We start from the raw sequence: 19,281 nt of genomic DNA on the forward strand, positions 1-19,281 counted from the left end.
ATAGCAGTTAGAGAGGCCATGCCCTTGTTCAGAGCGGAGCAGCAAATAAGCAGGTAAGCAGTTTTTGGTAAGCCAAGCAGCAGTTTATGAGCCCAGGCCCTGGGTCAGGGTCAGGGTGGGGTAACAAACAAACAGTTATTTACAGGTTTTAAGGCTAAGGCTCAGGCCGGACTTTAGGCCGAGTTACAATTTGGGAGGCCAGGCCCAGCGGGAGGGTGGGTCAGCAATCTATAAACAAATGGTCCATACACTGTTAAACAGGGGGAACCTGCCACCCAAGGGAAAGGGTGGCAGGGGCATGCAGGCCCACCCGCTCCCCCATGTCCCAGCCCAGGGCGCTATTAGCAGCAGCGCAGCACTCACTGGGTCGGTGGGGATCTAAGCTGCAACATGCTGCCCAGCTGACCTCCATCTCCTCAGCCGCCCCGGGGTTGGCTGTCCCTGGGCCACTTTCCTGTTCCTCCTGGGGGGCCTACCTGGCTCAGGTGCTGCTCCTCAGGGTCAGGTGGGAAAGGAGGTGCTGGCAGTGTGTCCATAGGCTCTGGGTCCTGGTTTGGGAAGGGTTCAAACAGTCCAGCCCACTCGTCTGGGCCTGGCAAGGATCCTGAGGGTCCAGATAAATCCCCGGGCCCGGGCAGCAGCCTCTGAGGCCTCGTCCAGTTATCAAGGCCTGGCAGTGGCTGTGGCTGTGGAGACCTGGGCCAGCTCTCAGGACCTGGCAGTGGCCCGGGCAGCCCAACCCAGTCCTCCCTCTGCGGGCAGCATGGTAGGGCCTTTCTCTGCTGGGGCTGGAATAGTCTCTGGCCTGCTCAGCAGCCAAGCTCCAACAGAGCTTGGAGAGCCTCTTTTTATACCTCTGGCCCACCCTTCTGTTTCCTGTGGGCAGGGCTGGGTTGTCCTGGCACTGCTCACTAAGGGGCCTTTGGGAGAGTTTACTCATCCAAGTCAGCGGGAGGCCACACTGACTCACTACACAAGTTATTTCAAAATGTGGTACTGTGTATACAACACCAAATTACTAAATAAGCTATTTCAAAATAAGATCAAAATAAGATACGCAATTTGTGTAGCTCAAATTGAGTACCTTATTTTGACCTATGGTGCAGTATAGATGCACCCTTAGATATTTTCCTGCAGTACTCCTTCCTAGACAGTCACTTCCCATTCTGTGGCTGTGTCTAGACTGGCCAGTTTTTTCCGGAAAATCAGCCGCTTTTCCAGAAAAACTTGCCAGCTGCCTACACTGGCTGCTTGAATTTCCGCAAAAGCCTGGACGATCTCATGTAAGATTGTCAGTGTTCTTGCAGAAATACTATGCTGCTCCCATTCGGGCAAAAGTCCTTTTGCACAAAACTTTTGCGCAAAAGGGCCAGTGTAGACAGCTCAGATTTGTTTTCCGCAAAAAAGCCCCGATCGCCATTTTCGCGATCAGGGCTTTTTTGCGGAAAAGCGCGTCTAGATTGGCACGGACGCTTTTCCGCAAAAAGTGCTTTTGCAGAAAAGCATCCGTGCCAATCTAGACGCTCTGTTCCAAAAATGCTTTTAACGGAAAACTTTTCCGTTAAAAGCATTTCCGGAAAATCATGCCAGTCTAGACGTAGCCAGAATGTGTGAAACTGATTGTTCCTTTCTTAGTGGATTACTTTGGATTTGTCCCTATTAAACTTCATCCTATTTACCTCAGACCATTTCTCCAGTTTGTCTAGATCATTTTAAATTATGACCCTACTCTCCAAAACATTTGCAATCCCTCCCAACTTAATATCATCTGCAACCTTAATAAGCATACTCTCTATGCCAATATCTAAATCGTTGATGAAGATATTGAACAGAACCGGTCCCAAAACAGACCCCCGAGGAACCTCACTTGTAATAGCCTCCGGTAACTATTCTCTGAGAACAATTATCCAGCCAGTTATGCATCTGCCTTATAGTAGCCCCATCTAGGTTGTATTTCCCTAGTTTATTGTTAAGAAGGTCATGCAAAACTGTATCAAATGCTTTACTAAAGTCTAGGTATACCACGTCCACCGCCTCTCCTTTATCTACAAGACTCATTATCCTATCAAAGAAAGCTATCAGAATGGTTTCACGTGATTTGCTGGCATGTTACCTATCACCCTATTATCTTCCAGAAGTTTGCAGATTAATTCCTTAATTATTTGTTCAATTATCCTCCTTGGCACAGAAGTTATACTGACTGGTCTGTAGTTTCCTGGGTTGTTCTTATTCCTCTTTTTATAGATGGGCACTATATTTGCCCTTTTCCAATCTTCTGGAATCTCTCCCAACCCCAGTGCAGAGGAAGTTCAGCTGGAGGAAGTTAGGGAGGTAGACAGGAGCCAGTGAGGAGGACGGGGAAGATTAGTGAGGGAGGGAGGTGGGGGCTTGGGAGAAGAGGTGAGGAGTGGGGTGATTCCGACTGTCCTGCTATAGTGTCCAGTTTTCAGAAATAGTGACAATCCACTCTATGATGCTCCCTAATCCCAATATCCTTGAATCCCTTTCAGTAGATAATCTGATTCTCCTTGATATTACACTTGGATAACTCCACAGACCATGATCAAGGAGAGCCAGGTTCCAGTGGCCATTTCTTGGGTTGATGCTGGGACAGTAAATAAGCAGAGTACATCCCTGAAGGAATTGCTTACTATTTTAATGAATCTGTGCCTCTACTGAGCATAATCAGTATTGTTCAGCTGTGTCTCCTAGGCCTCAGGCTGCTAACATCTTATAGTGATTGTCCAGGAGGAGGATCTGAGTTCTGTCCCCATGGCTGCCTGGAAGCTGAATGGCCATGGGGTGCAGCTTAATGAGAAACATGAGGGCTATGTCTAGACTGCCCCCTCTTGTGCAAAAAAAATGCAAATGAGGCAAAGCGTGAAATACTGCCATGCCTCATTTGCATAATTAATGAGGCTCTATTTTTGCACAAGAGGCTTTTGCGCAAAAAGGAGCCATCTACACTGCAAACTTTGTAAATAGAAGGTGGTGGAAACTGACAGTAAAAGCACAGGTGACTGTACCAGAAGCATCTCTGGCTGATTTGTGGACTGGAAGGTATCCCAGACCAAGGGGCCTGAGTGGGGACTCTGCCACACATGGTACCAGGAGTGTGGTGCAGTGCCAGCAAACCTGGTTGGTGGTCCAGAAAGGAGGAGACCCTGCAGTGGCTGGTCAAACTGCAAGATCAACCGTGGTTGGGGAGATGAGGGAAAGTGAGGCACAGATGGAGCCACACAAAGGGGGGCCAGACCCTGATTCCCTGGTACTGGTCAGAGTAGTACCGGAGGAAGGGCCCCAACAAGGGTGCAGGTGGTGTGAGCACCTGTGGGCAATGCCTGAAGTATATGGGCCAGGCCCTTCCCCCTGTGACTTTTGTGGGGAGGGAACAAAAAAGCCTCCTGGAAAAGCCCCGAGGGAGGGTTTGGACACAAGTGGGGATTTTCCCCGAGGGGACCCCCTTGATAAGGACCTGACTGTCCCAGGGAGGGTGGATCCCAATGGCAAAGGACAACTCCCCAAGGAGGACTCCAAGAAAAAAGGGGAAAGCCACCCCCAGGGGCAGAGAGTGCTAAGAAGTGGCAGGCCCAAACCAGACACTTCGTAAGGGGGAGGAGTGTGACAGAACTCTGCCACTGTAGTCTGGCTGAAGAGGCTGATGGCTACAGCTGAGCAAGCCCAGGCCTGAAGGGCTATTAGAAACAGCTGTGGGCTTCACTGGGCGAGGGCTAGATAAGGCAGATGGAGGAAGCCAGAACTGGGCAAGGAAGAGTCAGAGTGTACTCCTAGGCAGATGGGGGAGCTGGCTGAGTGCACGGTAAACTTTGCCTCATTTGCATTTTTTTGTGCAAGAGGGGGCAGTCTAGACATAGCTGAAGTGGCCAGTGCCTCCTGGAGCTAGCTGCATTTTTTCCTACTTGAGGATGGCAGCATCGAGCTACCTGTGCAGTGTATAATTCCACACCCCCAACACACTCACATGCCTGCTACTCCACTGTGCTTGGGGGCTTATTCTGGCCATTATCACTGAAATATTAATTTGAGAGTTTGCCAATGCACCAAGTCAAAAGTTCAGCTGCAGTGTCCCCCAATTAATTTAACAAGAGGAAAAATGAGTGAAAGCTCTGAAGCTCAGCTCATTAGCTGCCAGAGCTTTGCCAAATTCCATTAATTCCACCCAATTGATAGTCATTTCCCTAACTGCAACCTCAGGCTCAGAGCAGATGGGTCCCTTCCCTCCTAACTACTCTTAGAGAAATGGTTATTAAAAACCCAACACACAACTCCAGTGTGAGGAGGTGGAAGTAGCAGGTGGAAAATAGACCCTCAATAGCTGCTGAGATCGCATTTCATTGATAGAGAGGGTGAAGAATATAACAGTAAGGCTGTGTCTACACTGGCACCCCTTTCCGGAAAAGGGATGCTAATGAGACACTTCGGAATTGCAAATTCCGTAGGGGATTTAAATATCCCCCACGGCATTTGCATGAACATGGCTGCTGCTTTTTTCCGGCTTGGGGTTTTGCCGGAGAAAAGCGCCAGTCTAGATGGGATCTTGCGGAAAATAAGCCCTTTTCTGGAAGATCGCTTATTCCTACTTTCAAGAGCTTATTTTCCGCAAGATCCCGTCTAGACTGGTGCTTTTCTCCGGCAAAACCCTGAGCTGGAAAAAAGCGGCAGCCATGTTCATGCAAATGCCGCGGGGGATATTTAAATCCCCTGTGGAATTTGCAATTCCGACTGGTCTCATTAGCATCCCTTTTCCGGAAAGGGGTGCCAATGTAGACACAGCCAAAGGCTATGTCTATTTCTTGCACAAAGAGAGCGGCCACGCTGCAAAAATGCATCAAAAAAGCAATACGCTCTTGCGTAAGAGAGCATCCAGACTGCATGGACACTCTCTTGAAAAGAAATTCTGATTGTGATTTACAGAATGACCACCAGAGTACCTGGGCTTTTTTCGATTGCCTCTTTTTATGCAAAAAACCCCGGTTCCCCATCAACACGCACCATTTTGCACAAGAGCTCTTGCACAAAAAGGAGTTATTCCTCATAGAAAGAGGAAAACCTACACTGGAAAAAACCCTCTGTTCTTTCATTTTACTTGCGCAAAAACTCTGTAGTGTAGACCTAGCCCCAGTCTGCCTCTGAAAGCAAGCTGATTTCTTTCTGCTATCAGATGGGAATAGGAACAAAATAATCGAAATGTCAGGCTGGAAGAGAACTTAAGAGGGCATCAAGTCCAGCCTCCTACACTTGGAGACACCAAGTAACCTGGACCATCCCTGAACAGGGTTCATCCAACTTGTTCTTTAGAATCTTCAGTGATGGAGATTCCACAATCTCACTTGGACCTGTAGGAAAGCCTGATGAAGGTGTGGGAAGGTTTATGTGGTAAGCCCCATCTAGGCAGGAGTTCGCACCTTCCCTATGTCTGACTGTGTACAAACTGGAACTCTCAGGACTGTACACCCACCATGCAAAACTGTTACAGGGTCATGCAATTTTCACCCAAGGTGATCCAGAAGATGATGCTGAGCAACTGCTTCTTGCCCTGAGAGTTCTCTCATGTGGGGTAAAACAGGATCTATTCTGAGACCACAAAGACATTTGAACAGGGTGCAAATGCCAAATAACTCTCTTTCCTCTGTCTGACTGAACAAAAGTCTGAACAAGATTGGAGTTTGCCTGAGAGCTTATCATAGAACCATAGAGCTGGAAAAGACCTCAGAAGGTCATCAAGTCCAGCCCCCCGCTCAAGGCAGGACCTATCCCAACTAAATCAACCCAGCCAGGGCTTTGTCAAGCCAAGACTTAAATACTGCTAGAGATGGAGACTCCACTACTTCCCTAGGTAACCCATTCCAGTGCTTCACCACTCTCCTAGACTTCGTCTACACTGGCATGATTTTCCGGAAATGCTTTTAACGGAAAAGTTTTCCGTTAAAAGCATTTTCGGAAAAGCGTGTCTAGATTGGCAGGACGCTTTTCCGGAAAAGCACTTTTTCCGGAAAAGCGTCCGTGGCCAATCTAGACGCGCTTTTCCGCAAAAAAGCCCCGATCATCATTTTCGCGATCAGGGCTTTTTTGCGGAAAACACTACTGTGCTGTCTACACTGGCCCTTTTCCGGAACAGTTTTCCGGAAAAAGACTTTTGCCCGAACGGGAGCAGCATAGTTTTTCTGGAAAAGCACTGATGATTTTCAGTAAATTTTCAGATTGGAGAGGGGTAACTAGTGGTGTCCCCCAATGGTTAGTCCTGGGACCAATCCTTTTCAACTTATTCATAAATGATCTGGAGAAAGGGGTAAGCAGTGAGGTAGTAAAGTTTGCAGATGATACAAAACTGTTTAGGATAGTCAAGACAGAAGCAGACTGTGAGGGACTCCAAAAAGATCTCATCAAACTGAGTGATTGGGCAACAAAATGGCAAATGAAATTTAATGTGGATAAGTGTAAAGTAATGCACATCGGGAGAAATAACCCCAACTATACGTACAGTATGATGGGGGCTAATTTGGCTACGACAAATTAGGAAAGAGATCTTGGAGTTATCGCGGACAGTTCTGTGCAGCGGCGGTCAAAAAGGCAAATAGGATGCTAGGAATTATTAGGAAAGGGATAGAAAATAGGACCCAGAATATCTTACTGCCCCTGTATAAAACTATGGTACGCCCACATCTTGAATACTGTGTACAGATGTGATCTCCTCACCTCAAAAAAGATATTTTGGCCTTGGAAAGGGTTCAGAAAAGGGCAACTAAAATGATTAGGGGTTTGGAACGGGTCCCATATGAGGAGAGGTTAAAGAGACTGGGACTTTTCAGTTTAGAAAAGAGGAGACTGAGGGGGGATATGATGGAGGTCTATAAAATCATGAGTGGTGTGGAGAGGGCCGATAAAGAAAAGTTATTTATTAGTTCCCTAAATAGAAGAACTAGACGACACCAAATGAAATTAATGGGGAGCAGGTTTAAAACTAATAAAAGAAATTTCTTCATCACACAGCGTGTAGTCAACCTGTGGAACTCCTTGCCAGAGGAGGCTGTGAAGGCTAGGACTATAATAGAGTTTAAAGAGAAGCTAGATAATTTCATGGAGGTTAGGTCCATAAAAGGCTATTAGCCAGGGGATAAAATGGTGTCCTTGGCCTCTGTCTGTCAGAGGCTGGAGAGGGATGGCAGGAGACAAATCACTTGACCATTGTCTTTGGTCCACCCTCTCTGGGGCACCTGGTGCTGGCCACTGTCGGCAGACCGGATACTGGGCTAGATGGACATTTGGTCTGACCCAGTACGGCCATTCTTATGTTAGAATCATAGAATCATTGAATAATAGGACTGGAAGGGACCTCGAGAGGTCATCGAGTCCAGCCCCCCGCCCTCAAGGCAGGACCAAGCTCCGTCTACACCATCCCTGACAGATGTTTATCTAACCTGTTCTTAAATATCTCCAGAGAGGGAGATTCCACCACCTCCCTTGGCAATTTATTCCAATATTTGACCACCCTGACAGTTAGGAATTTTTTCCTAATGTCCAATCTAAACCTCCCCTGCTGCACTTTAAGCCCATTACTCCTTGTCCTGTCCTCAGAAACCAAGAGGAACAAATTTTCTCCTTCCTCCTTGTGACACCCTTTTAGATATTTGAAAACCGCTATCATGTCCCCCCTTAATCTTCTTTTTTCCAAACTAAACAAGCCCAGTTCATGAAGCCTGGCTTCATAGGTCATGTTCTCTAGACCTTTAATCATTCTTGTCGCTCTTCTCTGTACCCTTTCCAATTTCTCCACGTCTTTCTTGAAATGTGGTACCCAGAACTGGACACAGTACTCCAGCTGAGGCCTAACTAGTGCAGAGTAGAGCGGCAGAATGACTTCACGAGTTTTGCTTACAAAACACCCGTTGATACAACCTAGAATCATATTTGCTTTTTTTGCAACAGCATCACACTGTTGACTCATATTCAACTAGTGGTCCACTATGACCCCTAGATCCCTTTCCACCATGCTCCTTCCTAGACAGTCGCTTCCCATCTTGTATGTATGGAACTGATTGTTCCTTCCAAGTGGAGCACTTTGCATTTCTCTTTATTAAACCTCATCCTGTTTACCTCTGACCATTTCTCTAACTTGCTAAGGTCATTTTGAATTATGTTCCTATCCTCCAAAGAAGTTGCAACCCCACCCAGTTTGGTATCACCTGCAAACTTAATAAGCGTACTCTCTATCCCAATATCTACATCATTGATGAAGATATTGAACAGTACGGGTCGCAAAACAGACCCTTGCGGAACTCCACTTGTTATCCCTTTCCAGCAGGATTTAGAACCGTTAACAACAACTCTCTGACTATGGTTATCCAGCCAATTATGCACCCACCTTATCGTGGCCCTATCTAAGTTATATTTGCCTAGTTTAGTAATAAGAATATCATGCGAGACCGTATCAAATGCCTTACTAAAGTCTAGGTATATGACATCCACCGCTTCTCCCTTATCCACAAGGCTCGTTATCCTATCAAAGAAAGCTATCAGATTAGTTTGGCATGACTTGTTCTTCACAAACCCACGCTGGCTATTCCCTATCACTTTATTACCTTCCAAGTGTTTGCATATGATTTCCTTAATTACCTGCTCCATTATCTTCCCTGGGACAGACATTAAACTGACCGGTCTGTAGTTTCCTGGGTTGTTCTTATTCCCCTTTTTATAGATGGGCACAATATTTGCCCTTTTCCAGTCTTCTGGAATCTCCCCTGTCTGTCATGATTTTTCAAAGATCATAGCTAAAGGCTCAGATACCTCCTCTATCAGCTCCTTGGGCTCGTCTACACTGGCCCCTTTTCCGGAAGGGGCATGTTAATTTCACCTATCGTAGTAGGGAAATCCGCGGGGGATTTAAATATCCCCCGCGGCATTTAAATAAAAATGTCCGCCGCTTTTTTCCGGCTTTTAAAAAAGCCGGAAAAGAGCGTCTACACTGGCCCCGATCCTCCGGAAAAAGCACCCTTTTCCGGAGGCTCTTCTTCCTTATTCCTTTGAAGTAGGAATAAGAGCCTCCGGAAAAGGGTGCTTTTTCCGGAGGATCGGGGCCAGTGTAGACGCTCTTTTCCGGCTTTTTTAAAAGCCGGAAAAAAGCGGCGGACATTTTTATTTAAATGCCGCGGGGGATATTTAAATCCCCCGCGGATTTCCCTACTACGATAGGTGAAATTAACATGGCCCTTCCGGAAAAGGGGCCAGTGTAGACGTAGCCCTTGAGTATCCTGGGATGCATCTCATCAGGACCTGGTGACTTGCTGACATCTAACTTTCCTAAGTGATTTTTAACTTGTTCTTTGTGTATCCTATCTTCTAAACTTACCCTCTCTCTGCTTGTATTCACTACGTTAGGCACACCTCCAGACTTCTCGGTGAAGACCGAAACAAAAAAGTCATTGAGCATCTCCGCCATTTCCAAGTTTCCTATTACTGCTTCTCCCTCCTCACTAAGCAGTGGGCCTACCCTGTCCTTGGTCTTCCTCTTGCTTTTAATGTATTTATAAAAGGTCGTCTTGTTTCTCTTTATGCCTGTAGCTAGTTTGATCTCATTTTGTGCCTTTGCCTTTCTAATCTTGCCCCTGCATTCCCGTGTTGCTTGCCTATATTCATCCTTTGTTATTTGTCCTAGTTTCCATTTTTTATATGACTCCTTTTTTATTTTGAGATCATGCAAGATCTCCTTGTTAAGCCAAGCTGGTCTTTTGCCATATTTTCTATCTTTCCTACAGAGCGGAATTGTTTGATTTTGGGCCCTTAACAACGTCCCTTTGAAATACTTCCAACTCTCCTCAGTTGTTTTTCCCTTCAGTCTTGCTTCCCATGGGACCTTACCTACAAGTTCTCTGAGCTTATCAAAATCTGCCTTCCTGAAATCCATTACCTCAATTGTGCTGGTCTCCCTTCTACCTTTCCTTAAGATCATGAACTCTATTATTTCCTGATCACTGTCCCCTATACTGTCTTCCACTTTCAAGTTCTCAACTAGTTCCTCCCTATTTGTTAAAACCAAATCCAGAACAGCTTCTCCTCTGGTAGCTTTTTCAACCTTCTGAAACAGAAAGTTGTCTCCAATGCAGTCCAGAAACTTATTGGATAGCCTGTGCCCCGCTGTGTTAGTTTCCCAACATATGTCTGGATAGTTGAAGTCCCCCATCACCACCAAATCTTGGGCTTTGGATAGTTGTGACGGCGCGTTGGGGGTTCCCCGTCTCCTGCACCCCGAAATGGCACAAACAGACTGTACCAGCCAGTGGAATTGAGGGTGGTTTATTGCTCCTCCAGCACAGCGCAGCACAGATGTAATCTGGTTACAGGAACTGGGCTAGGATGCCTCAGGCCCCCTTGAGATGGGGGAGACTGGGCCCCTAAACTCCAGCTCCTCTCCCTAGGCTGTCTCATCCATCCTCCCAGACAGCCACCAACCAACTCCCTAACTTCCAGCCCTGCCCCCCAGCCAAGGCAGCATCCACCTTCCTTTGTTCCTCTCCATGGGGGGTGTCTGGCCACTGGTTTGCATAGTGACTCATCCTGTTTTGCTGGGTCCTGGTACCCACGGCAGCAGTGGGGGTTACCCCAGAGCCAGCAGCATAGAAACCAGCCAGGTACCCCCACTACGTCACAGTTCTCCCCCCTCCGAGAGCGAACTGAGCAGGGTCACTCCGCTCGTGACCTAGGGAAGTTCGGGTCCTCTGCGTGGGAACCCGCCCTGGGGACATGGGTGCTCCCCTTGACTCGGGCCGGCCGTGGCGAGGCCCCACATGAATTGGCTTCCCTCTGTCCACTCGCCGCCCCGCTCCAGGGCGACTGGCGCAGGCCTGTCCTCGGGGGTCACACCCACCCTTCCGCTGGCCTTGATCTCTGGCCAGGGTCTCTCGGGCCGGGGCCATGAGCCCAGCGAGCCTTCTCTGGACAGCCAGGGCGGCTTCCACCCCCGATGCTCCATCCAGGGAGGACTTCCCCTCCCATAACTCTCTCAGCAAGCCCAGAGGGTCTATCTGGGGTAGAGACCCCCAAGCCGCTTTCCTCCTGTCTTGGGCCTTCCCGCCCCTCTGGCAGGAGTCACAGGACCGGCAGTACCGCTGCACGGCTGTAAAGATTCCCGGCCAATAGAAGTGCTGGAGCAGCCTCAGCCGGGTGCTCCGGATCCCCCGGTGGCCCCCAACGGGGGAATCGTGGGCCAAATACAGCAGCTTGAGGCGATACTTTCGGGGGACGACCAGCTGCCGCTGGACCCTCCATGCCCTCGCCTTCCTGGGGGGGAGCCACTCACGAAACAGGAGCCCACGCTCCCGCAGGAATCTCTCCTGGCCACCTCTCCCCCGGGGCTGAGCTGCATGGAGGCCAGCCTGGTCCCTCAGCCTCTGCAAGGAGGGGTCTGCCTGCACCTCAGCCTGGAATTCAGCTGCTGAGGCAGGGATCGGGACCTGTCCCCCACCTCTGCCTAGGTCCGGAGTCCCAGCCTGGCTGGACCCCGTGTCCACTGGGATGGGACCCTGAGGACGCTGCCAGGAGTCCTTCCCTGGACCCACGTTGTCAGCCCCCCGCTGGCTCTGGCTCCGGGTAGTGACTAGAGCCCGCTGGGATTCATGGGGCCACTCCTCTAGGTCATTCCCCATCAGCACCTCGGTGGGCAAGTGCGGGTGCACCCCCACTTCCTTGAGGCCTTCCTTCGCCCCCCATTTCAGATGCACCCTGGCTACAGGCACCTTAAACGGGGACCCGTCTATGCCCTTCAGGGTCAGCTGTGCGTGGGGTAGTATCCGCTCCAGGGCCACTATGTCAGATCGGGCCAGAGTCACCTCCGCCCCCGTGTCCCAGAAGCCCGTCACCTTCCTACCATCCACCTCCAGGGGTATGAGGCACTCGCTCCGCAGGGGCCGTCCTGCCCCCACCCGGTACACGGAGAAATCCGCCTCCTGAGAATCAGACCTCCCAGGGGAGGTGCACTGAGCATCCTTCCCCTCTCTCTGAGCTGAGGTTTGCCTGCCAGCCCCTGCCTCTGGGGCAGCCTGCCCTTCCTCCCGCCCCAGCCAGTTAACCCTGGAAAGTCCCCGGTCCTGGGACCTGGTGCACTGAGCCCTCTTGTGGCCTTTTTGCCCACAGCGATGGCAAGTTGGGCTTTGGGTTGTCTCTGTCCAGGCCCTGGCTGGTTCTCTGGGGCGCAGACGACCTGTTCCTTGGTCTCGCCCCGTAGTTGACTCCCTCCGTCGCTCAGCCGAGATCCGGTCTCTGCGCGGTTCCCTCTCTCTCCGGGACTCCCGTTCACACCCAGACCGGCTCTCCGTGAACTCATCCGCCAGTCTCCCGGCCTCCTGGGGGTTCTCTGGTCTCCGGTCCTTGAGCCACAGCCTCAGTTTGGGTGGGCACACTTCATAGAACTGCTCCATCATGACCAGCTTGAGCAGCTCCTCTGCGGTCTGGGCTCCGACTCCAGACACCCACTTGCGGCAGTATTGCGCCAGGCGGGAGGCCAGGTCCACATAGGTCTCCCGTGGCCCTTTCTGTACCCCCCGGAACTTCTTCCTGTACATCTCGGGGGTCAGCCCGAACTTGTGCAGCAGGGCCTCCTTGACTCGGTTGTAATCCCCTGGCTGTAGGTCCTCCAGCTGACTGAGCACTCCGGCCGCCTCCTGGTTCAGTGCGGGGATGAGCTCCTGCAGCCAGTCAGCTGGGGGAACCCGTTGCAGTCCACAGGCCCTCTCAAAGGCACTGAGGAACCCGTCTATGTCACCCATGTCCTTCAATTGGGCCACCACGAGCCTCTCCAAGCGTCTGGCAGTCCTGGGACCCTGGGGCCCATCCGCACTTGGCGCAGCCGGTGCCCCGCCGGTTCTCCGCTCTGCCATGGCCAGCTCATGCTGCCGCTGCCTCTCTCGATCTTGGCGCTCCCTCTCTCGGTCCTGGCAGTCCTTCTCTCGGTCCTCTACTTCCAATTCCCTGATCCGCAGCTGGATCTCCAGCCGCCGCAGCTCTGCTGGGCTGACCCCTGCCCTAGATGGGCTACGGCTTGCAGGCCTCCCGGGAGACGCTGTCTCATCTCTCCGTTGGGTTCCAGCGCTCCTCCCCCTCTCTGAGCCTGACACACTCTCAGGGGGGGTCTGGCTGCTTCCCCTGGGGACAAGATCCTGGCCCTGTGGCTGGTCATTCTCTTCCAGCTGGGTAATCAGCTGGGCCTTGGTTGCTTTCCGCACAGGCAAGCCCCTCTCTCTGCACAGCCCCACCAGCTCTGCCTTCAAGAGTCGGGCGTAGGCCATCTGCCCGCTGGGCCCCTCGGTGCAGACTCACCAGTCTAGTGCTGCAGCGCCCCACGATTCCCAGGAACCGCTTCGCTCTGTCTCCAGCACGCCTGGCTCCAGGGCTCTTGCTTCTACTGTGCCTTGTCGCTTGCCGCTGGAAGCTTCATCCACGGGGTGCAGTGCATCCCGCTCCTGACACCAGTGTGACGGCGCGTTGGGGGTTCCCCGTCTCCTGCACCCCGAAATGGCACAAACAGACTGTACCAGCCAGTGGAATTGAGGGTGGTTTATTGCTCCTCCAGCACAGCGCAGCACAGATGTAATCTGGTTACAGGAACTGGGCTAGGATGCCTCAGGCCCCCTTGAGATGGGGGAGACTGGGCCCCTAAACTCCAGCTCCTCTCCCTAGGCTGTCTCATCCATCCTCCCAGACAGCCACCAACCAACTCCCTAACTTCCAGCCCTGCCCCCCAGCCAAGGCAGCATCCACCTTCCTTTGTTCCTCTCCATGGGGGGTGTCTGGCCACTGGTTTGCATAGTGACTCATCCTGTTTTGCTGGGTCCTGGTACCCACGGCAGCAGTGGGGGTTACCCCAGAGCCAGCAGCATAGAAACCAGCCAGGTACCCCCACTACGTCACAATAGTTTTGTTAATTGTTTAAAAAAGGCCTCATCTACCTCTTCCACCTGGCTAGGTGGCCTGTAGTAGACTCCTAGCATGATATCACCCTCATTTTTTACCCCTTTTAGCTTAACCCAGAGACTCTCTACACAGCTATCTCCTACGTTCATCTCCACTTCAGTCCAGTGTACATTTTTAATATACAAGGCAACCCCTCCTCCCTTTTTTCCCTGTCTGTCCTTCCTGAGCAAGCCGTACCCTTCCATACCAACATGTTCTTATGTTCTTATGATTTTATATTATTTCGTCAGTGCTTTTCCGGAAATTCAAGCAGCCAGTGTAGACAGCTGGCAAGTTTTTCCGGAAAAGCGGCTGATTTTCCGGAATAACTTGCCAGTGTAGACACAGCCCTAGTGAAATAGTTTTTCCTAATATCCAACCTGGACTTCTCCCACCCCAACTTGAAACCATTGCTCCTTGTGCTGCCATCTGTCACTACTGAGAACAGCCTCTCTCCATCCTCATTAGAACCTCCCTTCAGGAAGTTGAAGGCTGCTATCAAATCCCCTCATATGCTCCAGGCCCCTAATCATTTTGGTTGCCCTTTGCTGGACCCTCTCCAATGTGTCCACATCCTTTTTGTAGTGAGGGGTCCAGAACTGGACACAATACTCCAGATGTGGCCTCACCAGAGCCGAATAAAGGGAAATAATGACATCTCTTGATCTGCTGGCAATGCTCCTCTTAATGCAACCTAATATGCCATTTACCGTCTTGGCTACAAGGGCACACTGTCGACTCATATCCAGCTTCTCACCCCCTGTAACCCCCAGGTCCTTTTCTGCAGAACTGCTACTTAGCTGGTTGGTCCCCAGCCTGTAACAATGCTTGGGATTCTCCCGTCCCAAGTGCAGGACTCTGCACTTGTCCTAGTTGAACTTCACCGGATTTCTTTTGGCCCAATCCTCCAATTTGTCTGTCACTCTGGACCCTATCTCTGCCCTCAAGTGTATCTACCTCTCCCCCTAGCTTAGTGTCATCTGCAAACTTGCTGAGGGTGCAATCTATCCCCTCGTCCAGGTCATTAATAAAGATATTGAACAAAACTGGTCCTAGAACCAAACCTTGAGGCACTCCGCTAGAAACCGACCGCCATCCTGACATCGAGCCATTGATCACTACCCGCTGGGCCCGGCCTTCTAGCCATCTTTCTATCCATCTTACTGTCCATTAATCCAATCCACATTCCCTTAACTCGCTGGCAAGAATATTGTGGGAGACTGTATCAAAAGCCTTGCTAAAGTCAAGGTATATCACATCCACTGACTTACCCACGTCCACAGAGCCAGTTACCTTGTTGGATTAAGCTCCAGCCCAGCTGAGGCTGTGTTGGTGGATGAAGGAAGCAACAGGAAAAATGCACAAAGGCATATGGCCTACTTCTGGGAAAGGGTTTTCCCTGTTTTTGTTCTTACCCATAAGACTCGTTATCCTATCAAAGAAAGCTATCAGAATGGTTTGACGTGATTCGCTGGCATGTTACCTGTCATCCATCCGGAGGGCCTTGTTAGCTCTCTGCCTGCTGCTGGACACCAGGGAGCACCAGAGGCTGGCTGCTTCTCTTCCTGCTTTTCCAGGAATCCAGGCCAGATGCCTCCTCCTGCCACTTGCCCACCTGGGTTAGGATTGTCCAGGAAGCGTGTGTGTGTGTGGAGGGGGGAAGGGTAGAGAGTCATACAAAATGCTCACCACCACCCACCCCTGGTGCTGAACATACTGACTTGCCAAATTGGATCAAACCAGGGAGCCACATAGGCCAATATCCTGTTTTTCCATGCACTTGCTGCTTCAAAAACAGGTTCAAGAAACCCTGCAGTGGGCAGTGATGGAATAACCAGTCCATGGGAGCAGTTTTTTCCTATCTTCTGTCATGCAAGAGGGTTGGTTTCCCTTCTAAAAATGTGCATTTTACCTGGCATGGCTGTTTGTGCTCTTGTTATCAGTACAAGTGTCTCATCCTTTTTCATCACCCAATGAGCCTTTATATTATCATGTAGCAAGGAGTTCCACAGGTTTATAGGAATAGTACTTTGAGACTGGATCAAAATGTCTATATATACATCTCAAAACTCTTAAAACCAGTCTCCCAGCACTCTCCCTGGCATGGGGAAGTACCACCATTCTCATTTTATAGATGCGGAACTTGCTGTTATACGTGCTTGGGCTGTCCAAATGCCCTGCTGTCCAGAAATAAAGTCCCAGCCTCAGGAATGCCTAAAACAGGTCTGAGCAAGGTGGTTTCCTCACAGAAGAATGAGCTGGCCAGTGGGTGATGTCTTCATTCTGCTGCCCCGACCACCAGCTCACTATTCATCCCTTGTGGGAGATGTTGAGCAACACAGGGCAGAAGGTGACCATGGAGATGGGGACCAGCACGGCAAGCCTGTGAATGTCTTATGAGGATAAACCAAACATAGTGGCCCATGCTCTCAGCAGCTGAGATGCATAAAGGTGCTGCTTCCACCTCCCAAAAATGCCCTCAGTGCCCAATGAATGCATATCATTTCATTAAGCTTCCAGCAGAACCGGAAGCCAGCCAGGGGCCCAACATTCCCTTTTATACCCCGTTCCTAATGACTCCTCTTCATCTCTGGTCTAACATAGAACTGTCATCCCATCAGTTCATGGCCACAATGGACTGGGCTCTGGGCCAGATGGACAGAGCATGTTTCCCAGACTTTCACTAACATAGAAACTTGGCTGGGTAGGGATGCGAAGGAGGGAGCAAGTGAGAGGAGGAGTCACCAGCTTGTTGTAACAGATGACCTCCTAGCAGCTGCAAGCAGGTTACTCTAGACCCGTCCATAGCTCCAGCAGTCCATGGAGAAACCTTTCTAATGTGGGAGCTGCTGGCTGGGACCCAGACTTGTTATCCAGACTTAGGATTCACAAATGCATCTTCAAAAGCAGTTCAACGCAAAGCCTGGGTGAATGCAGCTGCCTCAGTCTAGAGCTCTAGGAGGCCAAGCAGCTTAACACAGGCACGCTGGGAACCTGTTGTATGAACCCTCCCACTCCCAATTAGGAAGCAAAAGTGCAAGCAACCTTGATGGCTGCTTCCTCAGCTAATACAGGAGGGATGACCCAGAGAACTCCAGACAAATACACTGCTGCAGCTTAAGGGAAAGCTCTGTAGTTGAGGCTGTAACAACTCCTATCCTCTGTGAAGGGGGACTTGTAATGTACACTTCCCAAAGGGTTACACAACTACAGCCAGAAAGCCCAAATAAAGGCTAAGGAGAAGCAGGGCTGAGACTTCTTCAAGTATGATGTGAAGGAAACCCCTTCCTAGGCAGGAGTGGCAGAGCCAGAGTGACTCATGTCCCAGTTTTCTGGTTAGGACTCAGAACAGACACCCAAGCAATGACACTGAAAGCTCAGTCATCTGTCTGTTTAGGTTTTAATAAACTTTCCCCATCAACGAGCAAATATCTGACCTGACACCTTTCAGCAGCCCCTGCTGCCCTCCCAGGCAGCTGAACAGAACACTTGGCCTCCTTGAAAGAGATAGAATCATAGAATCACAGAATACTAGGACTGGAAGGGACCTCGAGAGTCATCAAGTCCAGTCCCCTGCCCTCATGGCAGGACGCAGTACTGTCTAGACCATCCCTGATAGACAGTTATCTAACCTACTCTTAAATATCTCCACAGATGGAGATTCCACCACCTCCCTGGGCAATTTATTCCAGTGTTTGACTACCCTGACAGTTAGGAACTTTTTCCTAATGTCCAACCTAAACCTCCCTTGCTGCAGTTTAAGCCCATTGCTTCTTGTTCTATCCTCAGAGGCCAAGATGAACATGTTTTCTCCCTCCTCCTTATGACACCCTTTTAGATACCTGAAAATGGCTATCATGTCCTCCCTCAGTCTTCTCTTTTCTAAACTAAACAAACCCAATTCCTTCAGCCTTCCCTCATAGGTCATGTTCTCTAGACCTTTAATCATTGTCTGGACCCTCTCCAATTTCCTCACATCCTTCTTGTAATGTGGTGCCCAGAACTGAACACAGTACTCCAACTGAGGCCTAACCAATGCAGAGTAGAGCAGAAGAATGACTTCTCGTGTCTTGCTCAGAACACACCTGTTAATGCATCCCAGAATCATGTTTGCTTTCCTTGCAACACCATCATACTGCTGACTCTCATTCAACTTGTGGTCCACTATAATCCCTAGATCCCTTTCTGCCGTACTCCTTCCCAGACAGTCGCTTCCCATTGGCTGTGTCTAGACTGGCAAGTTTTTCCGCAAAATCATCTGCTTTTGCGGGAAAACTTGCCAGCTGTCTACACTGGTCGCTTGAATTTCCGCAAAAGCACTAACGATCTCATGTAAGATTGTCAGTGCTTTTGCGGAAATACTATGCTGCTCCCGTTCGGGCAAAAGTCTTTTTCTGAAAAACTTTTGTGCAAAAGGGCCAGTGTAGACAGCAGAGATTTGTTTTCCATAAAAAAGCCCCGATCGCGAAAATGGCGATCGGGGCTTTTTTGCGGAAAAGCGTGTCTAGATGACCACAGACGCATTTCTGCAAGAAGTGCTTTTGCGGAAAAGCGTTCTGCCAATCTAGACGTGCTTTTCCGAAAATGCTTTTAACGGAAAACTTTTCCGTTAAAAGCATTTCCGGAAAATCATGCCAGTGTAGACGTAGCCAACCTGTATGTATGAAACTGATTATTCCTTCCTAAGTGGAGCACTTTGCATTTGTCTTTATTAAACTTCATCCTATTTACTTCAGACTATTTCTCCAATTTATCCAGGTCATTTTGAATTATGACCCTATCCTCCAGATTAGTCGCAACCCCTCCCAGCTTGGTATCATCTGCAAACTTAATAAGCGTACTTTCTATACCAATATCTAAATCGTTGATAAAGATATTGAACAGAGCCACTTCCAAAACAGACCCCTGCGGAACCCCACTTGTTATGCCTTTCCAGCAGGATTGTAAACCATTAATCACTACTCTCTGAGTACGGTTATCCAGCCAGTTATACACCCACCTTATAGTAGCCCCATCTAAGTTGTATTTACCTAGTTTATTTATAAGAATATCATGCGAGACCGTATCAAACGCCTTATTAAAGTCTAGGTATACCACATCCACCGCTTCTCCCTTATCCACAAGACTCGTTATCCTATTAAAGTATCAGAGGGGGAGCCGTGTTAGTCTGAATTTGCAAAAGCGGCGAGGAGTCCTGTGGCACCTTAGAGACTAACTGAAGTGTTGGAGCATAAGCTTTCGTGGGCAAAGACCCACTTCGTCAGATGCATGCCAGAGAGCAACTGGGATGGGAACCACTCTTCATCCTGCAGGTCCCTG

The 19,281-nt window shown here is 49.8% G+C and overlaps 1 protein-coding gene across 8 annotated transcripts in view; it reads right to left on the reverse strand.

Moving 5' to 3' along the window:
- Window positions 1–19,281, reverse strand: part of FBXL16 (F-box and leucine rich repeat protein 16) — a 282,879-nt gene that overhangs the window by 152,311 nt on the left and 111,287 nt on the right. The window contains exon 1 of one of the 8 annotated variants that reach the window (XM_075898948.1): window positions 477–1,459. The exons of the other annotated variants lie outside the window; for them this stretch is intronic. The gene's annotated coding sequence lies outside the window, so the exon portion shown is untranslated. Of the gene's footprint in view, window positions 1–476; window positions 1,460–19,281 lie in introns of those variants that run through there. 8 annotated transcript variants of the gene reach the window in all.

The sequence above is a fragment of the Pelodiscus sinensis genome, chromosome 16 (genome assembly GCF_049634645.1).
Source record: "Pelodiscus sinensis isolate JC-2024 chromosome 16, ASM4963464v1, whole genome shotgun sequence".
In the NCBI taxonomy this organism is placed as follows: Eukaryota; Metazoa; Chordata; order Testudines; family Trionychidae; genus Pelodiscus; species Pelodiscus sinensis.